This window comes from Ambystoma mexicanum, chromosome 11 (assembly GCF_040938575.1).
Source record: "Ambystoma mexicanum isolate Mex_15411 chromosome 11, UKY_AmexF1_1, whole genome shotgun sequence".
Classification (NCBI taxonomy): Eukaryota; Metazoa; Chordata; class Amphibia; order Caudata; family Ambystomatidae; genus Ambystoma; species Ambystoma mexicanum.
In genome coordinates this window covers 1,404,701,254-1,404,717,529 of record NC_090934.1, presented here as the reverse complement: position 1 = coordinate 1,404,717,529, position 16,276 = coordinate 1,404,701,254, and the positions used below count along the sequence as shown (strand labels likewise).

General features: G+C 45.3%; 1 protein-coding gene across 3 annotated transcripts in view; it reads right to left on the bottom strand.

Annotated features, from left to right (window-relative positions):
- The window catches only part of ADAMTS17 (ADAM metallopeptidase with thrombospondin type 1 motif 17), a 1,111,828-nt gene that overhangs the window by 922,032 nt on the left and 173,520 nt on the right, over positions 1-16,276 (bottom strand). The gene's annotated exons all lie outside the window — the stretch shown is intronic.

Here is a 16,276-nt window from a genome sequence, read left to right as displayed (position 1 = left end):
GCGGCTGGTTCAATAGATTAATAGTTATATTACCCCAGGTTAGGTGAGCATAGTCCTTAGATCGATAGTGGTGTTTTATTATCATTACCCAGCTTCTTTCCATCTATTTACTGTTGGTAGTCTATTGGGTGGTATAAGCTTCTCTTCCCTTTCCTAACTATCCAGTATCAGGCCAGGGGAAGAGGTTGGCCTCCAGCTAACTTATTGAGCTTGGTACACCCAGGGGCGGGTATAATCCTGCTTAGGTAGTGGATTTATATTATCTTTCCCCGTTTTTCCTATGTATTACTGTCTATGGTCCATTGCTGCTTGTGCCCTTGAGGGTGCCAGGTGCCATTGCTGGGTAATACCTTGTTCTCCCTTCCGAATGATCTATGGGTGTTCTTATTTATGATTGGCGAGGTTTGTTTTAAATTGATAGTGGATATGTTACATGTCCATATATCCTTATATAATAAGGGTTGATGATTTAGGGATTAAGGGTAGGCTCTTCTCTCAGCCTAGTTCCTCAGTGTATGTCCTTATGGGTATTCTTTCTGGTTTTGGGGTGAAGAGCCATGATTTGAGGAGTTTTGGGAATTGTAGGTGATCTCTTGTGTTCCGTATGTTCTTTGGTAGTTCGTTCCAGGTTTTTGGGGCGAGGTAAGAAAAAGAGGATCCTCTGAGTTTTCTCTTGTTGTACGGTTTGGGTTCCAAATGGATGTCACTCCTGGATCTGAGTGGCCTTGCAGTGTGATGTACGTTTAATTTTCTTCTGTTGAACTCTGCACCTTGGTCGTGGATTGCTCTGTGGGTTATGCACATTGATTTGAACTTGATCTGCTTTTTGATGGGTAGCCAGTGTAGAGTTTTCAGCGCTGGTGTGATGTGTCCTCTTCTAGGTAGTTTAAGGAGCAGTCAGGCCACCACATTTTACATGTGTTGCAGAAGGGTCCCCACAGAAGGGTCCCCATTTATCTAGAATGGTGGCTTCTTTCTTTTTCCTGCATTTTTTGTCTGCTTGTCTTTTCTTGGTCCTTCTTCTGTCGTCTTAGGTGGGGGAGGTCCTGGTCCGACTTTTGTCTACAGCGGGAGTTCTTAGTGAAGACCGCTGAGGCTTCAGAGCATCTGTGAAGACAGCAAATGAGGGAGGAGTCCAAAACTCTACAGCCCTTTGTCTTCTGGCATGCCTGCTTGGAACCAGTCCTAACTGGGAGGCTGGCTGTCCTGAAAAGACAGCCACCTCCCCAAAGTTTGAATGCAACAGGTTTGCAGATTGGCTGGGTTCCTGGAGAAATGGTCTGGATCTGTAAGATGAAGATAGATAAGTCAATCACTGGAGCAGATGAAGAAGAAAAGACACCCGTCGCTGATTCCAGTGACCAGATATGCCTGCTGTGTAACCACTGCTTGTGCTGACAGCTTCCATGCAACAGGAGACCCGAAGACAATGACTCTCCTTAGACTGATGGGATCAATCAGTTGTAATTTGACCAGCATTTCAAGCCACTCCACGACCTTCCTGGGCTGCAAACTTCCAAAACCCTGAAACCTCGATGCTGGGTGCTGTGCAACTTCCTACCATGAACAAATCTCCCTGAAACTTTGGTGGACTCCTGCTGGACATCCAGAAGCAGGATTCCACTTCTTAAAGACCCCTCAGAAGGGTGCTGGACCGAGCAAGCGAGGAGACTCCGTTATGTGACGACTGTTCTTCATCTGGTACATTGAAAAGGGCGCCAAATCCTCAGAGCCATGAGGAGCACTGAAGAATTTCTTTTGGGAGCCTTTTCTGTCGACTGCTACTGCAAGTTCCCATCCAGTGTCCTTTCTTTCGTCACCACAACCAAGAATCCAGAGTCCCGGTCCTGTGATTCATCTGCAAGCTCTTCTGAGGTGCTGAGGATAATACTTACCTAAAGTCTTGTGTCGCTCCTGTGTGGGTAGGGTGGTGTTTGTGTTTTTTGGGAGTTTACCCAGGCCTAATGCTGGAACGCATCTAGGGAGTCTTCTACGAAATCCCAGAACACTTTCTACCAACTCTAAAGTCTGTAGTTGTTTGTTGGACGAGAAATCCTCTGGAACTCTGACTTCCCTGCATCTGTGCCTTATCCTGAACTGCCTATTGTTGGCCACTGGACTACCAGTGTCCCCTTTCTGCCCCTGAGAACACTCATGTCCTAGAATAGGGAAGGACTTCTAAAGTATAAGGCATCTGTCTAAAAAATAGAACAAGTGTTGAAAAGTACTTATTGCTATGTGTTAGTGCTGTCATGGATTATCTCTGAAATAGAAAGATACAAGTGTTACCAAGTTCCTACTTACTGTGAATTGCTTACTGCCATTCTGAACAGTGTAGCAAGTTATCTACTAATGTGGTAGGAGTCTGAAAAGGCCTGAATGGAGAGCAGACATGGCAATTTTCTGTAGGCAGTGGATGCCAGACAGGGGTGTGTGCTGGTCCCAGCCCTATGTAGCCTGTTCTAAAATTATTTGAAGTGTTTCTGGGTGGCTGGAAAATGGATGTGCCCAGGAAGGACATGCATGTTATTACAGATGGCTATGGAAGGGCTCCTATCCTTCTTTAGGTCAGGCCCCCGTTAAAACATGTAAAGAGGCAATGAAATGCAGGGCATCCAATAAAGATGGGAGAGTTATGGAAGTAGGGGCCTGCTACTTGGCTGGAGCCTGACACAAAAGAAGATGGAGCACTGTGTAAGCCGGTACCGCTGTATGAAGACCGTGGTAGGAAGTACTTCTCTTCGACTTCCTCAATGACACGGGAACAGCCTCAAATCGCCTGAGGAAGGAGAGAGGCACAGGAGGAAAGCTGCTACTGCGAAGGTCCTGGAAGCCGCCGGACAAAACTGGAGAGCCTATGAGGTGGAGACAGGACACCATGCTGCTTCCTTTTTTACTGCAGAGGAACCCAACAATACCATGAGAAGTCTGTGAGTCCTACAGTGGGTAACCGGGGCACCTGGGCACTTTGGCAATGATGCCAACGAAGGATAAAGGAAACTAGAACAAATAAGAGGGAATATGAGACCAGTATTATAAGAAAAAGACTAATAGAATGAATTCAAGGAATATACCAGTTTGCAAATGTGTAAAGCCCTGGCAGCAGAGTATACCAGGCACAGACAAGTTTGGAAGTGTGTAAAGCAAATCACATGAAAAGCCCTGGCAGGAGAGTATACCAGGCACAGACACATTTACAAATGTGTAAGGCAAATCACATGAAAAGCCCTGGCAGGAGAGTATACCAGGCACAGACAAGTTTACAAGTGTGTAAATCAAGTCACAAAAAAAGCCCTAGCAGGAGAGTATACCAGGCAAAGTTGAGTTTTCAAGTGTGTAAAGCAAGTCAAGTTAACTTTGCACATGTATTAAATCAAGTCACATGAGAAAGCCATGGCGGGATAGTATACTAGGCAAAGGTCAAGTTGGCAAGAGCGTAATGTGACGTACATGAGGAGGTCCAGGTAGGAGAAGACACCAGGCAAAGCCAAATCAAGAGGAGAGGAAACCTGGCAGGGGAATACCCCAGGTATCCTATGAAATTGGGACTAACAGCCAAGTTGTTTAATAAACCTGTTTTTTTGTTGATCAAAGAATTCCAAAGAAGACTGATATCCTTAACGTAACAGTATACAATATTGTGAAGAGAAAACCTCAGGAAGGAGCAATCCCCTAAAAGTGTTAACTATATCCATTGAGAGCCATTGTGTTGGAGTTACACCTTTACTTTTGTGCACTTTCAAGGCCAAAGACATTATCCTTTTCACCTTAGAGTTTTCTTTCAGAATGTGAGGACCAGATTAGTATTTTAGGCATTTGACATTTTTGCTTTGGACAGCTGAACAACGGACATACCCTTAGTTTTGGTTGAGGGTTTAGGTGCGTTATAAAAAAACAAATAACATAAAATAAATAAGGTAGGGAAATACCTTTTTCGAATAGGGACAGCAAATCCTTTTCCAACCACCTTTTATTTTGAATAAAAGTGTATAGTCAAAACTATGAGCTCACTGTGTCTGCGTCGTGTTCCTGGCCCCTCAAAGTTACATTTTCTGACATTTTGATGGACATTTCTGTGCATGCATTCTCCATGTATTGTCCTACAACATGGTTGTCCATCCCAAATATTGGATGCAGAGCCATTTAATGTGGGGGTAAATATGCATTGCAGCGTTACACCATGCACACAGCTCGCAACTGGCAGTCATCACTCTCATGGTCTGTGATTGGTATTTCGAAGTGCATGAGGCCTGTGTTGGGACTGTACGTTGCTATCATGCCTCTGCCCTCATGGGTGATTTGGTGTCTGCTTTCCCTCTGCTATGGCTTCACATACATGGTTACCAGATTACATGGCATTTCTTTCTGCCAGTGTTGAATTGTCTTTGTGCAGTGTTGAGCTGTGAAATTCAATGTGTAGTTATGTGTCCCATTGCATTGTGGTTCCTGCAGTCCTCGGTGTGTGTATTGCTTGCTTGTTGGGGCAATATGCATTGCATACATACTAATACATTGTCCTGCATGTCTGAGTCCCGTGGATTGGTGGCTGTCATGTGCGGGGTGAGAATGCAGGTCATGCATGTACAGGGCTATGAAAGGGCATGCATTGATCAGCTGTGGTAATGTTCCCTCCCCTTTCAAATAACATTACACTAGTGCTGCAAGAACAGTTTGTTTGATGGCACTTGTACTCATCCAGTATCCATGTCCATTGACCTCTGTGACTCTCTATGTATGCGGGCAGTGTGCTTTTCTGCAGGAACATAGCATTGTGTGTGGAACCAGGGAAGCGAGAACAGCAGTGTGTGATCACAGGGTCAGCATCGCAGGTGACCTGGACATGCATGGAGTGATTCTGATTCCTGTTGAGGTATACCACTTAGGATGCCAGGGGAGTCACCAACACCACATGGGTGCAGTCCAGAGCTGCAATTACGTTGGGGAGGTGTGCTGCATTGAAACAGGCTTTCGTGGCATATATCTGTGCCAGGGTGGTGGGCAGGGAGATGTGCCGGGAGGCATGGCGCAAGAGTGCTTCCAGCACCTGCCCAAGCACATATGAAAACATGGGCTGGGACTTGCCGTGCAGCATGCCCAACAGTGTGCTGGTAGGTGCCAGTTGCAAGGAAATGTAGAACCAACACAAGCATTAGCAGCGGGGGAAGACAGTTGTGATGTTAATCCTGCTCTGTATGTCATCATGGATGAGGGAGAATAAACCTACAATATTATCCAGGTCCAGCTGGTACAGGGTTATCCGCTGGATGTCAGTTAATGTCCAGGGTGAGGGCCTGAACCCGGTAATGTGCCCTTGCCTTGCATGGTGTCTTCTCATCCTCCTCTCTGCGCCCTGTCCTGGGATCGAAATTGGGGTGAGCTAGGATCTATTTAACTCCTGCTTGTAGCCTAGAAGATTCTGGTTAGCTTGACGCAAACACCTACCAGGAGTTACTTTTGGCTCCTCATGCCAACAAATGCCGAAAAACACACCTATGTGAATTTAACTGTTGTGTATTTGGGACAATCTAGAAATAAATATCAGGATACATCTAAACGATAGGGACAGTGGCACAAAAGGCAAACCAAGTGCTTGCACACTATGAGATAGGCTTGGATGGCAGCGGGTGGTTGTATGTCATGTGTATTTGGCCGAACACTCCACAAGAAAGATAATATATTAGTAACAGTGTACAATCACACTGCGCCAAACACTGTAAAGTTTGATGCATGAATGCATATATATTTATTTTCCAGAGTCAGCTTGACACATGTTTCGAGCCTAAGCTCTTCTTCTGAGGCTTAAGGTGTTCTTGGTGTTGACATAGTCCATTAAGCTTGGTAGCTAAAAAACAATGATCAGTTCCGAATTCCTGTATATTCTGTTGCTGTTGCGTCACAACACTTAGATTAACGGCCTTTTGGCACAGATCCACTAGAACATGTTAAGCCTCAGAAGAAGAGCTTAGGCTCGAAACACCTGTCAGGCTGACTCTGGAAAATAAATATATATGCATTTATGCATCATACTTTACAGTGTTTGGTGCAGTGTGATTGTATACTGTTATGAATATACATCTAAACAATATTGAAAGCATAAAGAGTCATGAATATCATAAAATGATAACTTTACATCTTATATAAAAGTTAGATTTCTGAAACGCTATGTACTAGCTCCTTGTTCCCCAATATTAGCTCCTGGTCACTGGTTAATGTTAGCTCCTGCTCATCGAATCTTAATTTCAATTCCCTGTGCCCTGTGTGTTCCTGCCTCCGCAGCTCAACATGGAGCAGGAAGAGCTGCATGTGGCAGCTAGTGGCAGCACAGTGTTGGAAAGTGGGTTTGGGTCAGGTGCAGGCCTTTTGTGGTCTTTCAGAGTGGATCGGGTGCACCTGTGACTTATTTTCGATTACCTGTATGCATTTACCTCCACCTTTTAGGCGTTATACCACTTTTACTGTATATCGCTGAACTCATAATGGGGCCCTATGTATGGCAAAACTACGTATGGTCATTAAAGCTGTTTCTGCCAGGCCACGGCAGATCATACACATATTGAGCTGTCGCTAGTATATGATGGCAGTACATGTCCAGAATCTGGAACTATTAATCTTATAAAGGCTTGAGCTTTGAATAAGGACCTGTGCCTGGCATCTGCTAACAGTAAGTAAATTGAGTGCACAAGCTGTTCCAGGTGTAACATACGCCGTTCTAGCATATCTTAAAGGTCAATATCGGTCAGTAATGCATAGGGTCACTTCTGTCCTGCTTCTTAAATATTGGGATTGTCACTGATCGCTTCCAGGAAGGGTGCGCAGGTCCCTGTGACTAGTTACTGGTCAGTGAAAAGGCTAAATGTGTCAGATGGAAAGCGAGCTAAGCGCTGTGAGTATCTAAGTTTCATACATTGATTAAACAGGCCTCTATGATGTGTCTTTGTTAACGTGTAATTGTCAACCTTGTTCCATTGCAGAGTACCCGTGATGGCATAAGACTGTGTAGTAGCATAGTTACAGAACCTACTTTCAGTTTAAGTTCACAGGGAGGCATTTATCCTACAGCGTTTTGCTCTTTAAAGACTGAAATGTTGAGCCTGTACTTAACTGTTCATTGACACTGGAACCACCATGCCCCGTGTGAAGAGAAGTGGGGGTGGAAAGAAGTAACTTGAAATTATTCTGAATGTTTGCGATAGTGGAAGGTGAAGGTGGCCGCGTAGACCATGCTCATTCTGTTCGTTAAAATGATAGCTGTTGTTGAAGTGGAAGGGCACACAGGGGTGCACTTTGCCAGTTGGGCAGAAGAGGGCAACCTAACACTGATAAATTGCATCAGCTGAGTATGGAAACATACCTGAGCATTTTATATATATAGATTATTGTAAAGGTTTGCTCAGCATCCTATCGGGGAGTATGTGTCATCCCTATTCTATGTACTAATGTTCCTCCTTCCTCAACCGGTCCATCTTCCATTCAAACTTGTTCTGTACCCCTATCACTATTAAGCACCCTTTCACAGGAATGCTCTGTTCGGTATTCTACGATTGTAAAATGAGTCTGGTACAAATGATGCACTTTCGGGTTAAATAAATACAAAATACAGAACATTAAGGTGTGTGTCAATATAATACACAAAATGGACATGCATGGAGTGGTCCCTAGTGTTAATGCATGAGCCTGGGCAAATCACGCTCCTGCTATGTAATGACTGACCCAGGACTATGGAGATTTTTCTGACAAATGATTGCTCTGAAAAGCAGAATCTCAGCTGATGAAGTAGCTTCTGACATTATATGGCTGAACCTTGGCCTACAGAACCGATCCAAGAAAAAGAGGGCATTTTATGGGCATGCAAGAAAGAGACCTTGCTGTTCATATGTGTTCTGACACTTGCCAGAGATCCATGACAATGCAAGGCAGAATCATGGCAATGTAAGAAGATCCTGAAATGTAATTGCTGAACCTCAGCCTATCATATGAAAACAAAATATTTGTATTTTTGTATGTATTATGCCATGGTCTTTCACCGGGAGTTACATATAGTGTGATGGCAGGGAGTCTGCAAGTGGGCTCTGATCAGCTAATATTTAACTAGAGAAAAGGAAACCATGAGAACAAAAAGTACCAGTTACAGGAACATGTTGGTGTGTATTTATAGGGTGCAGATGAGTGATGGAAAGGGAGCACGAATGTGCACGGAAAGTGTAGAGGGCACTTAAAGGTGTAGAGCATGGGAGTTGCACGGTACTGCCAGGATGCACCTAGGCATATTAAGGTGTTCTTGGCATATGATGCTGCTAGATGGGGATGGTGGTACATACAGGGATGCAAGGATGCACCTAGGCATATTAACGTATTCCTGGCATATGATGCTACTAGATGGGGATGGTGGTACACAGGACTGCAAGGATGCACATAGGCATATTAAGGTGTTCTTGGCATATGATGCTGCTAGATGGGGATGGTGGTACACAGGGCTGCAAGGATTCACCTAGGCATATCAAGGTGTTCTTGGCAAATGATGCTGCTAGATGGGTATGGTGGTACATATAGGGATGCAAGGATGAACCTAGGCATACTAAGGTGTTCTTGGCATATGATGCTGCTAGATGGGGATGGTGGTACACAGGGCTCCAGGGATACACATAGGCATATTAAGGTGTTCTTGGCATATGATGCTCCTAGATAGGGATGGTGGTACATAGGCATGCAAAGATGAACCTTGTATTATAAAGGTGTTGCTGGAATATGATGGAAGCACATGCCCAAGAGGGGCCAATATGGCAAACAATTGCAATTTGAGTTTGTAAGTGGAAATGCCAGAAAGTGTGTGATTCCATGTGGGTCAGTACTGAATTACAGTACTTACGTATATTTACTACCACTGAACATCTGTTATTTGTGGCCAGTTAAAGTCTTTTTAGATAACAGCAGGCGGATACTTGGGAACATAAACAGTACAGTTGAAGAAAACGAAAAGGTGGATTTCTGGGCAGAAAACATATTTTCAGAAAATTATATTTCGAAGACAGAATTAGTTAATTTATAAGCTGTAATGTGAGGATAAAAATTGTGTTTTATTACAAAATTACAAACACATTTTTGTTTGGCAACAGATTGGGGGTTATCATAAGTTTGGTGGTGCAGTGAAAGTGCCGATAAGTCTGTTACAGGCACTTTTACTTCACCGCCAAACTACAGGTTTGCTGGTGGGGGACAATGATTTACCTCCAACCAAGAGCTGGACGAAAATCAGGCCGCCATCAGCAAGAAATAGCCGGTATTACCGGCACCGGCAATACCGGCATTCTCTCCCATGGAGTCCTATGGGACGGGGAAGGACTGCTATTGTCGTCACCTGCAATATCCCGGCTGATGGGGACTCTAGCCCCGAATTAAGTATCACAGGTTGGGGAGGCTGATGGGGAATCTAGCCCTAAATTAAATGCCACAGGTAGATGAGGCTGATGAGGACTCTAGCCCTACATTAAATATCACAGGTAGGTGAAAGTGATGGGGACTGTAGCCCTAAATGAATAGATATTGATTAATACTGTTCCCCTGGAGGTATCCTACATGCTGAACTTGTGTTCTCTAAGTGATTGTGGTGTCTGGTGATAATAATTGTGATTATATTGTTAGTCAAAACAAAATAAAATAAAATAAAATCTTAAATATCAAACAATTATTTAGGGGCAAAAGTGCATCAAGTGAAAATGACAACTTTAATTTTGAGACAAAATGTGCACATTTTCAAAATATGTTGAGAGCTAATGCAGATTTGAGGACACAGGCTGATTTTGTTTTCTAGGATTTTGTAGCGCATGGATTGATGTTCCCCTTTTATCCACCATCTGATGGTAAGGAGTTTCCCTTTCTGGCTAATAGGTCTCAGTTATCCCCCAGTTGCAGCCGCCATTTTGAAGTCAGGCAGAAACGAAGACATGGCCGTGTGGCTCTCCAGCCTCGGGTTCTGCTACAGTGGGCACTCTCCCCCGAACCATTCCTCCATCTCTTCAAAGCAATTGTCATGGAGCTATGGTCAAGAGCCAAGGTGATGGGCAGCACAGTGCCTGTGGGGGAAACTGACGTAGTCAGAGCCAGCATTCAACACGTGTCCATTTTCAACAGAGTCCTTGCAGGCCCTGTATGTCTGTGTGATGAAGTCCCCTGCCTGGTTCTGTGAACATCTAGTGGGGTGACCATGGAATCCAGGTACCTCCCTAAACTAAAGCCCAATGGATCCACTAGTGGTATGGCGATGATGCCCTGTTCACCCTAATGTAGTCCCCGTAATAAGGTGGGGGGCCTGTCGCATGAGACACCTTCATTTTAAGAAGAACTACTGACCACAGAGGTTACCAGGTCTTCAGTAGTAAGAGCATTGCAGACTTGTAACAGGATATCAACGATAGGGGAATGTACACCAAACTCAGCCAGAGAGAATGGAGGAAGTACTGGGGTGGAACGTTCATCACGGTCAATGTTCCCGTGACCGGGAGGACAAAGCCAGGTATTTGTGCATTTGTATAGCTGAGTGACGTCTGTGAACCTAAAATGGTGAACCAGTGTTTTAGAACCTTGGTGGAAGCCCCACCCACACACGACACATACCCCGACAAGGAGAATCCAATCTGCAAAAGAGAGAATCAAACCAAGGTATATGATATGATAGGTTTTTTATAACGCGCTTAATACCCAGAGGTTTCTAAGCACGAACCCGGGGATCGAACCAGTGTTGCTCCATGTTGTCTTGCTTCCAATGCGAGCACATTGCCACTGAGCTATCCTCCCAAGACAGGAGGAGATGCCAGGCCAGGACAAGCTGGGAGAACCCAGCAAAGGCATAAGAACTACAAATCCCAAGACTCCCTGGCCATTCATATAGACTTGATTCAAATACAAAAGGAACTCTTTACAGGGGCAGAGCTGAGGGAACACCAGGGTTTACGTAGCAGTTACCAGTCCATCCAAATCCACACACAGCCATCTTCAAGTCGGAAAGTGACAACCCAAGAGGAGGAGTCAGGCCATAACAAAAGAGGCAGAGATTTTGGGAAAGAAGCAGCTGTTTTAGGGGCCAGGAGTTCGTTAGGGAGTAGGAGGAGGAGCAGGGGTGGAGCTTGAATCCAGGAGGTTGGGAGAGAAACCAGCTTCAAAGATTGAGGAGAGAGCCTGGAAACTGACAGATGCCAGCCAAGCTCAAGCATGAACCAGGTGGTGCCAAAGAGACTGATGGGAGCCAGAATACGTGGCGGAAAGTAACGATGGTGGAAGATACCGGCACCCAGAGCTTCACATACAGGTGAAGAAGGTGACAAGGAGATTATTGCTTGGAAGGGGGGAGGTGACAGAGGGCCAAGAAGGAAAACAAGACAGGAAACGGTGAGAGTAGATTGGCTGCAAGGGTGTTGTGAGACAGGGAGTGATGCAGAGGGGAAAAGAAGCAGACAAGAAGATCACTAATTGGGAGGTGGGCGACACCCACAGTGTGAACGAGTGAGGCGGGAGAACTGTGAGAGGGATTAACAGCCTGGAAGGAGAAGAGACAAATGCCCAGAGAAGAGACTATCGTTTGGGGGCTGGATGGTACCCAAAGGATTGAAGAAGGAAGTAGTGAGAAGGCGGTGACATTGTTAAAGGAGATCAAGGGTTGCAGCTGAAGACTTTTAGGGGAAAGCGTTGAGGAAGGACGTACTGTAGAAGAGTGGATTAACAGGGAAAGTGTTGAATAGGAGAGGTGGTACAAAAGGAGGAGGCTGGAGGAGAGTGGAGGAATGAGAGCATGGTGTGAAGGTGGCAAGGAGGCTGCCAGTAACGGCAGAACAGGAGGGGAAAACTGAGCATTCAAGAGAAACATTAGAAGTAGAAGGACAAGACCATGTGTGGGGAACCAGGGGGTGGGAGATAACTGCTGATTTCTGGGACGGGAAACAAGGTAAAGTGATACATTGATGAGATGTGGAGGAAGAAAGCGAACATGTTAGGGGAAAGAGACAGGACATTGGGACAAGAATTGATTTGAGGGGTGGACAAGTGTAGTGCTAAACTGGTGACACGAGGAGAGGCAAACGTTGAAGGCAACCGGTTGGTGAAGAGGAATGGTGAGGTCCTTATCAGAATATATGAAAAAGTAAACAAGGTGGGACAAGAAACAGGAGGCCAATGGGGTTAAGTTGCTGCATGTAAGAGCTAGGATACCAATAGTGGGCCCTCCCAAGGCTCTCATTGCCTCAACCGGGCCATGACATTGCAACCACTACATCTTGCCAAAGGGAAACCTCTCCTGAGGCTAGAAAGACCAAGTCACAGAGGAAAAGGAATAGGAAAGGAGGAACATTTCCCTGAGACAGTACAGGACTGTGGCTTCCACGGGGCCCCAGATGGGAACAACTGAGAGTTCTGACCTGAGAGACTTTACCTAAAGCCTATATTCCTCTTAGCAAGGAAATCCTGGGAGAAACCAAGAATATTCCTTCTTTTTTATGTATTCGTGAACTTTTAGTTGTTATGAAGATCGAATGCACCCTGAGAATTTAGGTATCTGTAACTCTGCGAATTATACTGATAATTTAGTTGAAGTTTATCCCATTCCTGTTTGTAATTTATTTGCCCCACAACCCACATTGTGTAAATCCCTTCATAAATCATGTTAAACATCTCCATTTTGTGTGCCGTTTGCTCATTGGATCCCTGTCAAGAATGCCACACCAAGTAGATGAAATTGTGCCTTTACTGTGAAATAGGAGCACTGTTCCCCTGGCCGTTCCCACTGGATAAGGGAGTTGGGAGTCTGTGTCAGGTTGAGCTATTTCAATCCTGCCTTAGAGGTCCCACTGCATATATATGGGATACATAACCCACCGTAATCGTATTTCTGATGCTTGAATCTGCTTAGATTCACACGCTATGCATAGGCCGACATCTAGTGGAAGCTGCAGAGTATTAAGGTTGCTGTTTTCGAAACTCGAAAAGGGACGTCGACAGGGCGTGCCTGTAATACTATCCCTAGTGTGATGTCTACTGTACCCACGGTGCTTCACAGAGACACAGAGACTGCCCTTCCTTCCTCTACCGATGACCCTGCGACAAATGGAGCCCATTGGATATACCGGAGCCCTGAGACACTGGGGTGTTGGATGTGCAACTTCCCTGGGGCCACTTTGGGAAGTCAAGGGACTGGTTGCTGTAAGTGACCACTCCCCCGGGGATCGGCTATTGTGGGGCCTCATCATCTTTGCTCATATTTCAGGTTACAGGGATTGGGTGATGTAAATGGTACCCCTAATTTCCCTAAACATGGCGGTGGGGAAGAAGAATAGCAACTCCTGGTCTCTCCTAGGTGTCCTCCTCTCCCTTTCTCCCTTATCTTTTGAGGATCACTTGACATGGCTGACTAAAGTAGGCAAAGTACATGCAGCCCAGTCATCCTACCCCCCAATGCGGGGGTTAGAAAATAATACGTTATGAGTGCAAAGTAAGGTCTGAGTTTTTACAAGAGTTCAAGGGACGGTTCCAGATCAGAACTACATTGCAGGCCTGGGCCAGGATTATTCTACATTATTTTGTAAGCCCAAGAATGTCCTTGTTAGGGGAAGAATGCGGACACGAAGGAAAGTAGCATATAGAAGCGGCGAGAGATTTGATGTCTGATCCGAGGCCAGTAAAACAAAGCTTTTCTTTGAAAGTCTTGGGAAACCTTTGCATCAAAATGCTGTTTGCCCTCTTTTGTCCAAACCACTGGTGTAGTGGACATCAGGAACACTTGTCAAGTTCTCAGAATTACAATAGTTCACGCTGGTCAGTCAAAACTTCCTGGGAAAACTATAGATTTGAAAGTAATGTATTGCAAAAACCTCTTAGAGCAGGGGAGGGTGTCCTATGTATAACCCACATGAGTTCAATACAATTCAGTGTTAGTATATACACCCCACTAATAGTTCACCATAAAGCACAGAACTGTTCTGGGTAACTTTGAAGTTGCACTCACTGCAAGCCAACAATTAGGCACAAAATATTGAGGTTGACTCAGTCAAACAAAGCCTTGTAAAAGAGGGGTCTCCGGGGAAGGGAGTAGCGGAGGGGGGGAGGGGTAGGGGGGAATGTTTAACATGTTGTAAAATCAATAAAGAGAATTTAAAAACAAAAAAGAGGGGCCTCACAGGTGACTGTTTCAGGGCTTTCGGCACTAATCCGGATTAAGGGAGCTATTTAAGAAAGCGAGCAATGGAGACACAGGCGAGCCTCTCCTTACCTTGATTTGTAACCGCAGAGATTTCGCTGTGAGTGTGACTCTGGAGGATAGCACACCCTTTTACTGTGGATGGAGGCTGTGAAGGTCTAGAGAAAGTCTCCTTTACTGTGACCACTTAGATATCCCTGAATCGCCCCAATGTATAGTGTGACCCTGGAGGCCCCCGCTTGTATCTCCTCAATAGGTTCTGTGACCATGGAGACACATGCAAGTCCTTATCACAGCACTGTAGGGCCAAGGAATCATACATGTTAATCCATATAGGTCTCAGATAATGCAGTGTGCCTCTGGAGTCTTTCCTATTGTGTAGTGTGACCCCCGGACCAAGTTATGCTAATCGCTTCTATTGTTCCGTGTGAACCTTGAAACGTAACGTGTGTTTTTCCTACTGTGCAGTGTGACCCCAACCACCCTAAGCTGATATCACTATTTGTATGGAAACCTGACTTCCTGATGTCTAGTTGGCATTGGCAGCCAGGTGCCAGGTTCTCTGCCAGCTGTCTTGATGGCATGGACCACCTGGCGGGATCCGACATGCTTGCAGCTTGATTGCAGAGGCAGCCTACTAGTGAAACGGACTCCCTGCAGCTTCCTGTTTTTGTACACAGATCATTCAGCCCTTCAGGAGGGAGTGTCTAGGTGTTAAAGCTCCACCTTTTCAGAAGCTGGTCAGAGTCCTAATAGCAGAAAGTGAGCTGGGATGCAGTGAAGCATGTGCTTATGAAGTCTGTCTCTGGCGGTCATGCCATGAAATTTATAAATGCCCTTCACTCTCCTGCACTCTGTCTGCAGCCCGCTCTCATCGTCTCTTTGAATCTGTTGTCTTGTTTCTCTTTCCACTAACTTATTTTTATTTTATTTTATTTGCATTTGTGAAGCGCACTTGCAGCCGGAGGCATCGAGGCGCTGTTACAAGAGATTTTATGCAATTGTGATTAATTTGAAAGACAGCTACCAGAGGTCTCATGGTTCAAGTCAACCCTGTATGCAGTACAGGAAAGTTAAGGATTACGTACATAGAGTTAATACAGTTACATACTAATAAGGAGGTCATGTACATTTTACTTTCAGACAAAAAGCTTGGTTTTGATTGCTTTGCGGAATGCTTGGTGAGACTTGATTCATCTTAGGTGACTCAGTAATGCATTCCAATGGGTAGCAGCCAGTGTTGGAAAGCTGGATACCCCCGCTCTGACTTTACGAGTCCTGGGGGTGAGAATCATGTTGCAGTAACCCTTCCTCAGAGGTCTTGTGGCGGTGTGCATGGTGATCCTTTGGGCCAGGTAAGGGGGTGCAAGGTCATAGAGGCATTTGTGGGTGAGTGCAAGGGTTTTGAACACAATTCTCTCTTTGACCGGGAGCCAGTAGGCCTGCCTTCTCATTTCGGGGATGTGATCTTTTCTGGAGGTTCCTGTGGCTGCCCGGGGGGCGTTGTTTTGAGCCAGTTGGAGTTTTGCGAGATTTTTGCAGGAGGTTCCGGCGAGAAGGGCATTACAACAGTCCAACCTTGAACCAATTATTGCCCTAGCAATGGTGAGGCAGTTTTGGCGCGATAGGAAGCGTCTGGCAGCATTAAGAATCTTAGAGTAATACGCTGACGATGAGGCGATGGCATTCACTTGTCTATCCAGCGTTAGGTCGGAGTCAAGGTAGAACTTTCTTCATGCCTTTCTATGTCTATCCATCTGTGCCACTCTCCTTCCCTTCTCCTAGTCTGTCCTTCTCATCTGAATCTAGCCCTTCCTGTTTGAGTAAAGGTATTTGACGTTCTTTCTGGCAGTCTGTTGGTATGTCTTTTTTTGTGTCAGGTTTTCTTAGAGTCCCTCTGCTGTGTTGTAGGCCTGCTCACTGTCTGTTCCTTCATCTGCCCAGGTGTGTAGCCTTTGCAGTTTGTATTCATGTCAGTCTTTGTCAATGCAGAAAGAATCCAAGGGGGTCATTCAGGAGGCACTCTTGGCAACTGCTATTTCTAGTGCAGAGGACCACCTCAGAGCTGTGTGTGTGTGTACACTTTTTAAAGACCAC